The sequence below is a fragment of the Cryptomeria japonica genome, chromosome 8, assembly GCF_030272615.1.
Source record: "Cryptomeria japonica chromosome 8, Sugi_1.0, whole genome shotgun sequence".
NCBI classification, from domain to species: domain Eukaryota; kingdom Viridiplantae; phylum Streptophyta; class Pinopsida; order Cupressales; family Cupressaceae; genus Cryptomeria; species Cryptomeria japonica.
In genome coordinates this window covers 725,886,540-725,900,021 of record NC_081412.1, presented here as the reverse complement: position 1 = coordinate 725,900,021, position 13,482 = coordinate 725,886,540, and positions in this window count along the sequence as shown.

The following is a 13,482-nucleotide window of genomic DNA, read 5'->3' as shown; positions in this document are numbered from 1 at the left end:
GTTTAAGTTTTGGTTTTGGAAGGCTTGCCGCCAAACCTATTTTGTCTAACTTGTTTTGGAAGGCTTGCCACCAAGACATTCTCTATTTGTTTGCAAGTTCTAAAATTTTATTTCACTCGCAGATTATTGTTAGTTTTCATGTACATGAAAACAAATCCACAACTAGGATTAACATTAGATATAAAAAACCAGAGGCAAAATAGATTTCATAGAATTGTCAAACATTGCACAACCAAATATATATATAGAGCACAACATTTGCAACATGACTTCTGGAGCACCAAAACTTGAATACATTAATCTTGAGCAATGACAACCAACATATCAAAAATGTGCTATCATATGTGCAACAAGACAATAATGCGAAGCACTGCAATCATGCCAATTGCCAACTGAATATCACTAGACTATAATATGCATTAAAGCATATACATCCCAAGCATGAAAATGATAAAAACTCAGACACCACAAACTAACATTGCACAATTTCAAAGCAATAATCTACAAGAAGAGTATACTTACAACTACTACTGACTATCTTTCATTCATACATACCTATCTTCCATTGTTCTGCACTTGCAATATTTTGCATACTCATCATACACTACAAATACTATATACTGTAATATATGGACCAATCTAGATCACTAGGATTGACATTAGTGACAACCAATCAATCATTTCTAACAATATCCCCCTTTGTCATTGATGGCTAAACACTTACAACTTCTCTGCTATATCTCCCCCTTAGATAATGATTCCTTAATTCATCTTAATTCACAATATTCTTCCCTTGAACAAAAAAAGTGATTATATATCAACCAATTTCTCCAAACTCCTCCCTTTGACATAAAGGACAAAGGGTAACAAAAAGGTTACCAAAAAAATTGCACTACAAAAAAAGGGTTTGAATTGCGCTTCGCTTGAAAAATTCTCTTGTACTTCTCTTTGAGTTTTGAAAGAAAGGTCTTCCAAGAATTCACAGCCAAATTGAGGCTCACACCCAAACTGTCATTAACCATCAACATATCAACAAATTTAGATAAGGAACTTGGAATGGAAGGGTTCCCCACACACTTTTTTGCTTCAAAAAGAAGATTGGAAAGATGTTCCAATTTGGTTTCAACTAACTCCTTCACTTTCTAGAAAATATTCACCACATCTTCTTTCTGCCTCTTAAAATATATATGGTCAGACTGCAAAGAGTTTATCTTCTTTCTCTGTTCACCATCTTTGTCACTGAAAATTTCAAATGATTTACCCATGGAATTCAACTCAAACTTAGTGGAATCAATTTTATCTTTGAAATGTTCCATAGTTGTAGGCCATTGAAGACAATACTTGTACACCCTAGCTTCTTCTCCATTACAGTCTTTCATATCCTTAATGCATTCAGACAATCTCTTTTGAGAATAGGCACACCTCTTCTCCAAATCATCCCAAACTTTATTTTTTTCACCTAATTCTTTAGGAGGATGCTGCAAATGATTTTCAAGCATTTCAAATAGAATATCTAAGAGGATATTTGCAATAATATTTAGAGAAATATTGTTCTGAAGCAAATAATCAACTGCAACTTCTTCAATCTTATCTTGATCATATGAAGGACACTCAAGCCACAAATCTCCATTTTTTTTCAAATCATCTACTTCACCAAGCAAACTCAAAATATTTTCAGCACTCCAAAGATTATCTTCATTCATATTGCCTTATTTCTTCTCAACTAAAACCAACTTTCTCTTAGATTTTGAATATGGTTCCGGATCATCAAGGGAAATTAACTCTTCCTTCTCTGTCATTCTTCATCTTCTTCATCGGTTCTAGAGAGGACACATCAATTCTTTTCTTTGAACTATTTCTATCGGAGGAAGGAATCTCCTCAAGAATACTGACAATGCTAGGACTCGGACCAGAGCATAACAACTTCTGAAGTTTCATAAAATGATTCTTGCATGCCTGATCTCTTTCTAGCAAACAATCTAGATATTTGTAAATTTGCTTTCCTACAGAAACATTTGTTTTTCACACAACATTCTCTTTCAACAGTAAGGATTTTGTGAAGTAAAACATTAAGAACATGATCAAATAACCAAACCGGAATGGATATCCTATATTTTTCATCAAAGTAATATTCTCTACTAATTGTGACCACAATAGCTCACACAAATCAAAAACCTTTCTTTTGTTCACCATTTGATGTGTAATATATATTGTTATCACCAAAGTTGATCCTTCTGTATTTCTGAAATAAATTTTGTAAGATTTCGTAAGAAGCATACCTCACTATAGGGTCAATGATTGTATCAACTATCAATGCTTGTTGATCGCCTGTAACACCAATTAGGGTTTCAACTGCTTTGTTCTTGATAAATCTCTAAATTGCAATGGGTCTAACATCACACAGACTAGAAATAGCTGACATCGCTTCCTTCAAAATCATATAGGTTTTTTCCAACATCATATGATCATTCTCAAGATGGTTCAAAAGAAACTTGATTGAATCCTCATCTACAAACCATGGAAAATCACTCCAAATATCCAAGCCTTTGTGCCCTAAATCTTTAATTTTTTGCAATTCTCGTGATTATATTCCTCTAATTGCACTTTTTCAATTTTCTAAACATTTTAACTATAAATTCTCCTACACCTAACATTTTTGGATCCATAGAGAAAAGATATGAAAAATACCTTTTCACGCTTACTCTGCTCTAAATTTCCTTCTACTCTTCTACTCTCCAAACTCTTCAAAGCATAATGCAAAGTGATCTTGAAATTTAGATATTTAATTTGTTGGTTGTACCTAGGGTTATGTTGCCAAAAGTTGTCTTGTCATAGTGATGTCAACGAATTTTATATTCATATGAAATCCACTAGAGCATACATCAACAACATCAACTACACTAGCATGCACAAGCCACCACATGCATTTCCTTCACAAGAGGGGGTACAAATAGATCTTTCTTTGAAGTTCCCCCAAAGACAAAACTACCAAATCAATTTCCAGAGGAAGAAGAACTCGCACCAGACTCAGGTGCAATAGACTCAGATGCATCTTTCCTTCTCCATACCATAGCAGTCTTCTTCTCAGGTTTGTTTGATTTTACCAAAGCATTCACATTCTTGCATTGCTTAGCAAATGTCCATATTTGTTGTAATTGTAGCACTTGATATTCCTTTGTCCCGAATTCACCAAATTTGTTCTAGATATGCACTGATTAGCTTTATGACCAAATTTATAGCATATGTGACAATAACCTTGGAAGGGTTTATTCATATACAATCCTTTCACTCCACTCAAGAATGGTCTATAACTTTTATTCATAACTTGATTACTGCAGTTATTAGCCTTATGTCAGAAACTTTTACAGATAAAGCATTGAGTATTCTGATTTCCTTTACTTCTGCAATTTATAACTTTATGTCCAAAATAATTGAACTGAAAACAATAACCATTGAATGATGGGTACCTTTGAGCATTGGGTTGATGAACTAGAGGTTTATATGTAGCAAGTCTTAGATTCTGGACCTTGGTTGAATCATCAAGTTTCTTTTCCGCTTCCACCTTTTCCTTCCCTTTGTTTTTGTCATTATGATTTGAGCACTCTCTAGAAAATCTTAATCTTTCCTTACCCTTATGAGATTTATGCATGGTTAAGAGTTTGTCCAACAATGCATTGCTTTCACTGACTTTTTATTCTAACTTGAGCTTCATGATTTTTTGTTCTTGCTTCCCACATTCTTTTGACTTGTGATTAATTATATCCTTCAAACATTCTTCCACTTTCTTGCTTTCTTCAATTTGTTGTTTCAGATTCATAGTAGTTTCATTTGCTTGTTTTGATTCCTTAAAAACTTCTTGATGCCTTGCTTTGAACTTCCAGATATGATCTCTCAACTTCTTCACACATTCATTTGCAACTTTAACATTTTCTTTCAAGTCTTCATTTTAGATTCCACATTCTCCAAATCTTCAAGGGTTGTCTTCAATTTTTCATCCAAATAGTATTCTCCTATCATATCCAAAGGAGTCATCTATTTAAATCAAGATCTCCCTCAAGCGGTTAAGCTAGAAACAAGGGACCAAGCTCTGATACCAATTGTTGAACATACCATAATACTGAGAGGGGTGGTGAATCAATATTCCCCAAATTTAACACACATAAATTTTGAAATTGAATTTGATCTTAATTAAACTTAGCATGAAAAGATATGAGCAATTGAAATGAAATCTAAAACACTCAATCCACAAAAGAGAGATTGGATTTTTATACGTGGAAAACCCAAATGGGAAAAACCACGGAGATGGTTAACTCTCAAGACAAGATAACTAGTTATATGGGATTACAAAAGGAGGCTCACTACCAGAGGGCTCACTACCAAGAAGAATAATTTAATAAATTGAGAAAATTGCATCTACACATACATGGGATAAGTTCATGTTAAGCTCAAACAACACATCAACTGTTTGTAGTAGATCCGATTAAGAAACTCTGCAACTCATTCACTATTAGGCTACTCACACTCAAAATGTTGTTGAACAAAAGCTATTGTTCTGCTTCACCAATATTTCTCACTTTGTCGCTTATCACTTTCTTTGCTCATACTTTGCTCTGCTCTCTTTCTCATCTCTCATATCATCAAACATAGTATGTCTATGTGTGTGTGTTCTAATTATAATATACATCAAGTTGGCCTTGAACATAGTTACCCAAAGGATATTCCAATGCTTAGATTGCACACTACAATCACTAGAGCAAAAACAATAATAAAAACATTCAAGGTCAGTCTGACCCAGAATGAACACAATCTTGAACTTCCACAAGAACATGCTACCGAAGCATAAAGATCACAATCCACCTTAGCATAAACATGAAAAACAAATCCTCAATGGGGATTAACATTAGATATAAAAAATCCGAGGTAAACCAGAGCTCATAGAATTGTCAAACACTGCATAGTCGAATATATCTCTAGAGCACAACATCCAGAGTACGACTTCTAGAGCAGCAAAACTCGAATACATTAATCTTAAGCATTGGCAACCAACATATCAAAAATGTGCTATCATATGTGCAACGAGACAATAATGCAAAGCACTACAGTCCTGTCAACTGCCAACTGAATATCACCATACTACAATATGCATTAAAGCATATGCATCTAAAGCATGAAACTAATCAAAACTCAGACATCACGAACTGACATTGCACAATTTGGGAGCAATAGTCTACCAAAAGAGTATGCTTACAACCAATGCTAACTGGCTTTTATTCATGCATACATATCTTCCATTCTTCTGCACTTGCAACGTTCTGCACACTCATCATACACTGCAAATAGTATATATTGCAATATCTAGACCAATATGGATCACCAGTATTGACATCAATGACAACCAATCAAGCATTTAAAACACACACACACACATGTGTGTGTGTGTGTACATATATTTATATATGTATCATACTTTTTATGTATGTATATACTTATATGTGTATGTGTGTGTGTGTGTGTGTGTGTGTGTGTGTGTGTGTGTGTGTGTGTGTGTGTGTGTGCACATACATATACCTGGTGGAGTGTTGGTTTTGCATGTAGGTCAAAAGCACAAACCTGTGTTGCACTTGGGGCTAATTGGGTGTAGTCTAGCCGAACTAGGTAAACTAAGTCTGGCCAGACTATTTCCCTACCACGTGGCATAGATGTGACACCTAAATGGCACCAATAGTTCGGCCGAACTGAGTTTAGTTGAACTATTGATGCCATAATCCGGGTTTTTTGTGAGCACTTGAAGGCAAAAGAGTCAAAATAATTCAAAATAGTTTGGCCAAACTCACCTATGTGGCAGGTGATGTGACAACCAAATCACCTATTTTGTCTCATTTCTGAAACTTTTCACTTCTGCTCAATTTTTCTTCAGGCAAAATGTTTGTTTACAAAAATAAAAAAATAGCCTTTTGTAGAGCTCAAAGTCATGAATCTGGATATATAATTTTTTTTAAGATTTTGATTAATTTTAGTATTTTTTTATTTTTTAAACATTGTGAGTAGATTTTATAAGTTCAAAAAGAGGCTGATTTAAAATAAATAAAAAATATTAAATGGTATTAAAAAATTAAAAAAATATATTTTCCACTAGATGAGAGAATCTTCTCCAAAAGGGTATAATTTTTTTTTTGACAATGATAAATTTAGTAGACAAAAGGTGACACCGAATGAAAACTACCAAATTCAGATATGCTGGACTTTAAAATAAATTATTACGAGAAAAATATACATCAATTTTTATTTTTTAACACTGCATATATATGTCCTCTATTTGGAAAATTAAAATCAGAAAAAAAAGAGTTCATTTTCATTTTGTTTGGTGACGTCGACTAGAACCCTTAATTTTCAACATTTTTCAGCAATAAAAAATCTGTCTTTGAATATATAAAAAAAATGTCATTTTTTTTTTACTTTTTTTTGTAAAAATAACAGAAATAAATTTCATTAATATTTCTATATTTTATCAATTTACATCATTTTAAAATTCAATTTATAAATGTCACTTTTACGCAATCAAAGTTAAACAATTTTAGTTGTGTTGGCCACTTCTTTTATAAAAAGTGTGACCCAACATTGTGCTTTTACCCTATATGTCGATTTTTGGTGGCTATTAAAGCTTTTAGCAATATTTCCAAGCTACTTTCAAATTTTTTCGAATGAGTTTTTAATAATGTGATATAGACTAGGCACAAAGACCTAGAAAATGCTTGTAAAATTGGATATTAATAGTGTATCCATGAAATCTGTGTAGAAGACCCAAACTAGTTTAACCAACCAATACACAAAAAAATAATTTAGTAATAACAAGAATTTTTAAAATGTACAATTAAATTTCCCAATCTTTATTACAACAATGGTGCTACATGTGAGAAAGGCCTCCTCCAACTTCTCAATATACTCCTTGTTGAATAAATTATACCACAAGCTAGTAGTTAAGATATTAATAAACTTATCCCTATTGTCTTTGAGGGCATCACACTCTAAGATAAAATGATTTTTAGTTTGCATTTTCTTGGAGGTGCAAAAAGTGCAAACCCTTTCTTCCCAAGCCTCTTTTGGCCTTTTCCATCGCTCGGTCTCACAACGAAGTTGATGAGTGTTAGTTTTAAGTTGAAAAATAAAAAAATTAGCTCTCCATGAGATATTAGCCCTTTTGTAAAGTTTTTGAAGATGATCACACGTGGGATCAAACTCATTGATGTAGTATTGTTTCTTTCTTTCTAGCTCAATGCCCCAAATTCTCTTGTAGAACTTATCCATGATGAAGGCCTTTATCTCTTTGTTATTTGTGAGACACATATTCAAATAAATTTTCCATTTTCTCATCCATTTGATGTTTTGCCGCATACAACTCTTCTTTCTTTTGCACAATATGTCATTAAAGACAACCTTAGGCCATCTACCTTCTTCCATTTGCTTAATTTTTTTTAAATAGCTAATGAGGTGCACCATAACAATTGCTTCAATAGGGGCAACTCCCGTTTCACTTAACATGATATCATAAGAAACTGTACTTTTAATTTTGAACAAGTGTTTGTGAATAAAATGATTTTGAATTCTCGCAAGATGCTTCCATTGTGCGACTGAGGTATTGCAGACTCATATTTCACACCCATAGAGGACAACAAGTCACACTAAAAGCTCAAAAAGAATTTGGATGGTTTCCCAATCCCATAGCTCTGCCTTTTTGCATCTATTTTGAAGAGCATAAAATGCTTTCCAACCTCCTAAAGTTCTTTTCTTCTTGCAACCTTCCCAATTTAGATTTTTGTTGAAGTCAATTCCAAGATATTTGTAATTTGTAACGTCTTCAAAAAAACTACCATCAAAGTAAAACTTATGCTAATTTTGTTTTTTGCTATTGGAGAAAACCATGACTTTCATCTTGCTGTTGTTAACTTGCATTCCCACCGTTCCGCAAAAACACTCAAGAGAAAATAAATGCTCTTGCAAATCAAAGTTAGATTTAGTAATCAAAACGAGATCATCCAAATAAAAGAGCAACCTTATCACAAATTCACCTAGCTGAATACCCTCACCATTTTGCATGTTTATCCACTCTTCAAGCTTGTTAATATATAAACCAAACGAAGAAGGTGATAGAAGACACCCTTGTTTGAATTCAATATCGCTCCTAAATCTATTTGAAATGATAATTGAAGTTCTGATTTTGACTTTAACCTCCTCATATAGCCAATAAATAGTTTCTCTGAGATGCATAAGAATCCCAAGTTCTTCCATTTTGTGCCAAAGCTTATCCCTAGCGATCGTGTCAAAAGCCTTTTTGAAATTGTTAAAGCAACAAAAGACTTCGTCTTTTTTCTTCGAATTTTTTTTAATGATGTATCTCAATGTAATGTCATGGTCAATTGTAGAATGTTTAGGTCTAAAACCAGCTTGACCTTTTGCACATTTATGATTTTCTTCCGCCCATTTGCTGAATCTATTTTCTATCATGCTGTCAAATAATTTTACAAACAAAAGATTAATTATTATCGTCCTATAATTAAAAAGGTTATTGACATCACTACTTTTATATAGGGAATGGGATGCCCTTACCCGTAGACAAGCTTTTCAAATCTTACAATATAAAAAATAAAATTTGGAAAAATTCATGGATATATCCGTTGACAAGCTAGTGGATAGACTAGGCACTTGTGCCTTTTTTATAAGAAAAAATTTATTACACTGAAAGCATCTCCTTATTGGAAAGGAAAGAACTTATTTTCCAATCAAATGATTCATAACATAATAGAAACCTACAAAACGATCACAACATTATACACCATTCAACATATCATGAACAATTTTGATCCATTCATCACCCAACAATCTTTTGTAGAGTGGTTAAAGTTGAAAGCCATCCACTGACCAAGCACATTACTACCAAAATCACTGCCGATTGACATTCTCAATCAAGGACATTCTCAATCAAGGAATTTCTACGGAGGTGAAGCATGAAAAACACTTGGATTAAAATTAGACCTCCAAAAAGTTACATTGTAGTTTTTTTCCTTTTCTAAGAGGAATTGGATTAATTGCAGGAATTAACCTACAATTAATGTAGTCCATGATACTTTGTTTCTTTGAGGTATTTTGTCAAACACTCGATGTGCATCCAATAGTTTTCCAAAATTAACATACATGCTAAGGAGAATATTGTTCAAATACATATTAGGTTTTAAATTAATTTTATTCATGTGCGAATGTATAAGCAAGCCTTCTGTAAATGCCTCTAATACAATACAGGCCTTCAAAAGAGATGCATACACGTTGGTGTCAACCCACAACTGAGGTTTCTCGGTTAGATACAAAAACTCCATAGCCTCCTTCAAGATTCAAAGCTTTGTTATTTTTCCTCTAATTTTTTTGTTGTTGTTAGTAATATGCACATTAGTTTATAGTTGGTTTGACGCACCAGCTTCAACGAAAATGTCGTTTTCTTCTCTCTTCCCATCGGTGTTAATCTGTTCATAATTGTTGATGTGGGAATGACAACAGTAACTAAGTCAATGGCTATTAGTTACCGTGAAGTTACAATTTAATCAATTCAATCTGTATAGTTCAATGTATATGGAGCCATTCTGCCCAAACAAAATATTTGACCAGTGCCTTGTCTCATGGGCTGTGGCTATTCTGGTTTCAAAACAGACCTTTCGTAGAGCGTGATAGCGACGTGTTAGTCAATCGGAGCCGTTTATTGCAAAATAGACGGTGTAAAACGCACGACTAACACAGTGTTAGTCAGTCCGTACTGCCGTTTTGAAACCAGAATAGACTCATCTTGTCTCATGTGTCCTCTAAGTTAATGCATTTTATATATAAATTTCATAGCCCTAATTTGTTTTGATTGTAACCTTCTATTTTTTTTAATTTATTATTATTATTTATTTATTTATTTTTATTTTTTCTAATAGATAATGATTGTTTAGATATGCATAATCTATTGAATACTTAGATGATTGCACAGGTGTCATATGATAATTTGTGTTTTGTTGACATATGTTTTTGATGATAGGTCACAAGGGTGTCATTGATTCAACATATAGATGATAATGCAAAACCTCTCAAGTCAAGGTTCAAACCATTTCACAAATAAACATAGCTTGTATTTTATGTATAAAAATCTTCACGTTTTTTTCAAATTGAATTCAACTTATGTCAAAATATGATATGTGAAATGGAGTTTATAGTTGATAGTCTTAATGCTAACTAATATTTGAAAATTTGGTTATTTGATTGTCTTGAGTGAATGTCATCCCATTTTGCCATGCAAATATAGGTGAATGGAGAATTTCATTATATAAGTTTCAATGTATTTAATGAGTGTCACTATTATTAATACCATTTATCTGATCTCGACTCATATTTTTAGATGTTAAGCTTACTCCAAATTAGTGTTTTCTTTTAAGTGTGGGATATACCTTTTCTTTTAAGAAAATATTATATTTGTTTAGGTGACATTGTTTACAATTGGTGTACATATTAAAAAACTTTCAAGCTTTCCATGTTACAAGTGCAATTAAGTTTTTCTAAGTTTCTATGTTTTTCATAAATACAAAAAAATATGTTTAAATTAAGTAATTCTTAATATTAGTTCACATCATTTTATTGGATATATATGAAAGAGAGTAGAGATTAACTTGGACATATACATACGTCATCTTGTAGGTTTTGGTGCTTCAATGAACAATATTACTAACATTTTACATCTGATATTGATCTACACATTCTTATTTGATTGTTGTATTTTAGATTTTCTCTTTTGTAAGCTTACTCGAAACCAGTGTTTTCTTTTAAGTATGGGACATACCTTTTCTTTTAAGAAAATATTATATTTGTTTAGGTGACATTGTTTACAATTGGTGTATATATTAAAAACTTTCAAGCTTTCCATGTTACTTGCAACTAAGTTTTTCTAAGTTTCTATGTTTTTTCATAAATACAAAAAAATATATTTAAATTAAATAATTCTTTATATTAGTTCACATCATTTTATTGGATATATATGAAAGAGAGTAGATATTAACTTGAACATATACATACGTCATCTTGCAGGTTTTGGTGCTTCAATGAACAATATTACTAACATTTTACATCTAATATTGATCTACACATTCTTATTTGATTGTTGTATTTTAGATTTTCTCTTTTGTAAGCTTACTCGAAACCAGTGTTTTCTTTTAAGTATGGGACATACCTTTTCTTTTAAGAAAATATTATATTTGTTTAGGTGACATTGTTTACAATTGGTGTACATATTAAAAACTTTCAAGGTTTCCATGTTACTTGCAACTAAGTTTTTCTAAGTTTCTATGTTTTTTCATAAATACAAAAAAATATATTTAAATTAAATAATTCTTTATATTAGTTCACATCATTTTATTGGATATATATGAAAGAGAGTAGATATTAACTTGAACATATACATACGTCATCTTGTAGGTTTTGGTGCTTCAATGAACAATATTACTAACATTTTACATCTAATATTGATCTACACATTCTTATTTGATTGTTGTATTTTAGATTTTCTCTTTTGTAAGCTTACTCGAAACCAGTGTTTTCTTTTAAGTATGGGACATACCTTTTCTTTTAAGAAAATATTATATTTGTTTAGGTGACATTGTTTACAATTGGTGTACATATTAAAAACTTTCAAGGTTTCCATGTTACTGGCAACTAAGTTTTTCTAAGTTTCTATGTTTTTTCATTAATACAAAAAAATATATTTAAATTATATAATTCTTTATATTAGTTCACATCATTTTATTGGATATATATGAAAGAGAGTAGATATTAACTTGAACATATACATACACCATCTTGCAGGTTTTGGTGCTTCAATGAACAATATTACTAACATTTTACATCTAATATTGATCTACACATTCTTATTTGATTGTTGTATTTTAGATTTTCTCTTTTGTAAGCTTACTCGAAACCAGTGTTTTCTTTTAAGTATGGGACATACCTTTTCTTTTAAGAAAATATTATATTTGTTTAGGTGACATTGTTTACAATTGGTATACATATTAAAAACTTTCAAGGTTTCCATGTTACTTGCAACTAAGTTTTTCTAAGTTTCTATGTTTCTCATAAATACAAAATAAATAAATAAATAAAGTCTTAATATTAGTTCATATCATTTTATTGGATATATATGAAAGAGAGCAGAAATTAACTTGAACATATACATACGTCATCTTGCACGTTTTGGTGCTTCAATGAACAATATTACTAACATTAATGAACAATATTACTAATATTGATACACATTCTTATTTGATTCCTGCATTTTAGATTTTCTCTTTTGTAAGCATGTTTTGGACAAGTTCAAATTTCTGAGATCTAAATGCATGTTTAATTTAGTTATATAGCTTGTAGTTTACTTACATTTAAAATTACTCTCATTCTCATTCCTCCATATTATCTGCAACTAATTCTCTTAAGCTTCTATATTTTACATATAAAAAAATTAATAATGTGAAGTTAGATAACTAATGTATAAATCCACATTGTTCTTCTTGAACTTGTTGTATTTGGAAGAAAGTAGAAGCAAATTTTTCTTTATATATGCATCTCAAATTTAAGATAGATGAATCCAAATGAGACATTTAAAAGAAAATCCATAAGATATACTGAATGATTAGCAAACATCCCACCTTTTTCTATTTCTTCCATCTTTCTTTATGATTTCTTTACTTGATTATAGCATTCTACTTCATACATTTAGCTTTGATAATGACAAGTCTCTTTTACTCCATTAGGGTTGGGCCTAATCTTTGAAGACACTTTTACACAACTTGATACATATGAATGACAAACTTATCTTCTATAACTTATCATTGTATTGTTCCATTTAAATTCTTACAACATGTACTAAATGTCAAAAGCTTGTTCCTTCATATAAATTGAAACTTTTCAGCTATGCTTGTTGCAATCTTGTAGACATTGAATCAATGACCAAAATGTTTTAAGTTCTAGGCAATAATTTTACAAACTCAATTAACTACTAGTTAGTAATAAATAGACTGCATGAGGAGTATATTGCTTAATTTTTTATTTAATATATAATATATATGTGATGGTCTTTGGACCTCTTTGAGTGTTATCCAAAATATAGAGCTTGGATCTTGAAGCTTTGGTTGTAAAATTTACTTTTTATTTCCTCTTAAATCAGAAGACATCCACTTGAGAAAAATGAAAGAGCCAAATATTTAGACACAAATGACTATACGTGTGACATTTCACACATTGTGGAGATTCAAAGATCAAAATTATTATAAAGTTATAATATTGCAAAGTATAATCAATTTTGATAAGATATATTAAGTTTTAGAGGATTCATAGAATTTCACTCAACAAGTCAATTGCAAGCGAATCTAATAATAAAATTCATTGAATTTATTTTATTATAATTAAAATATCTATCAT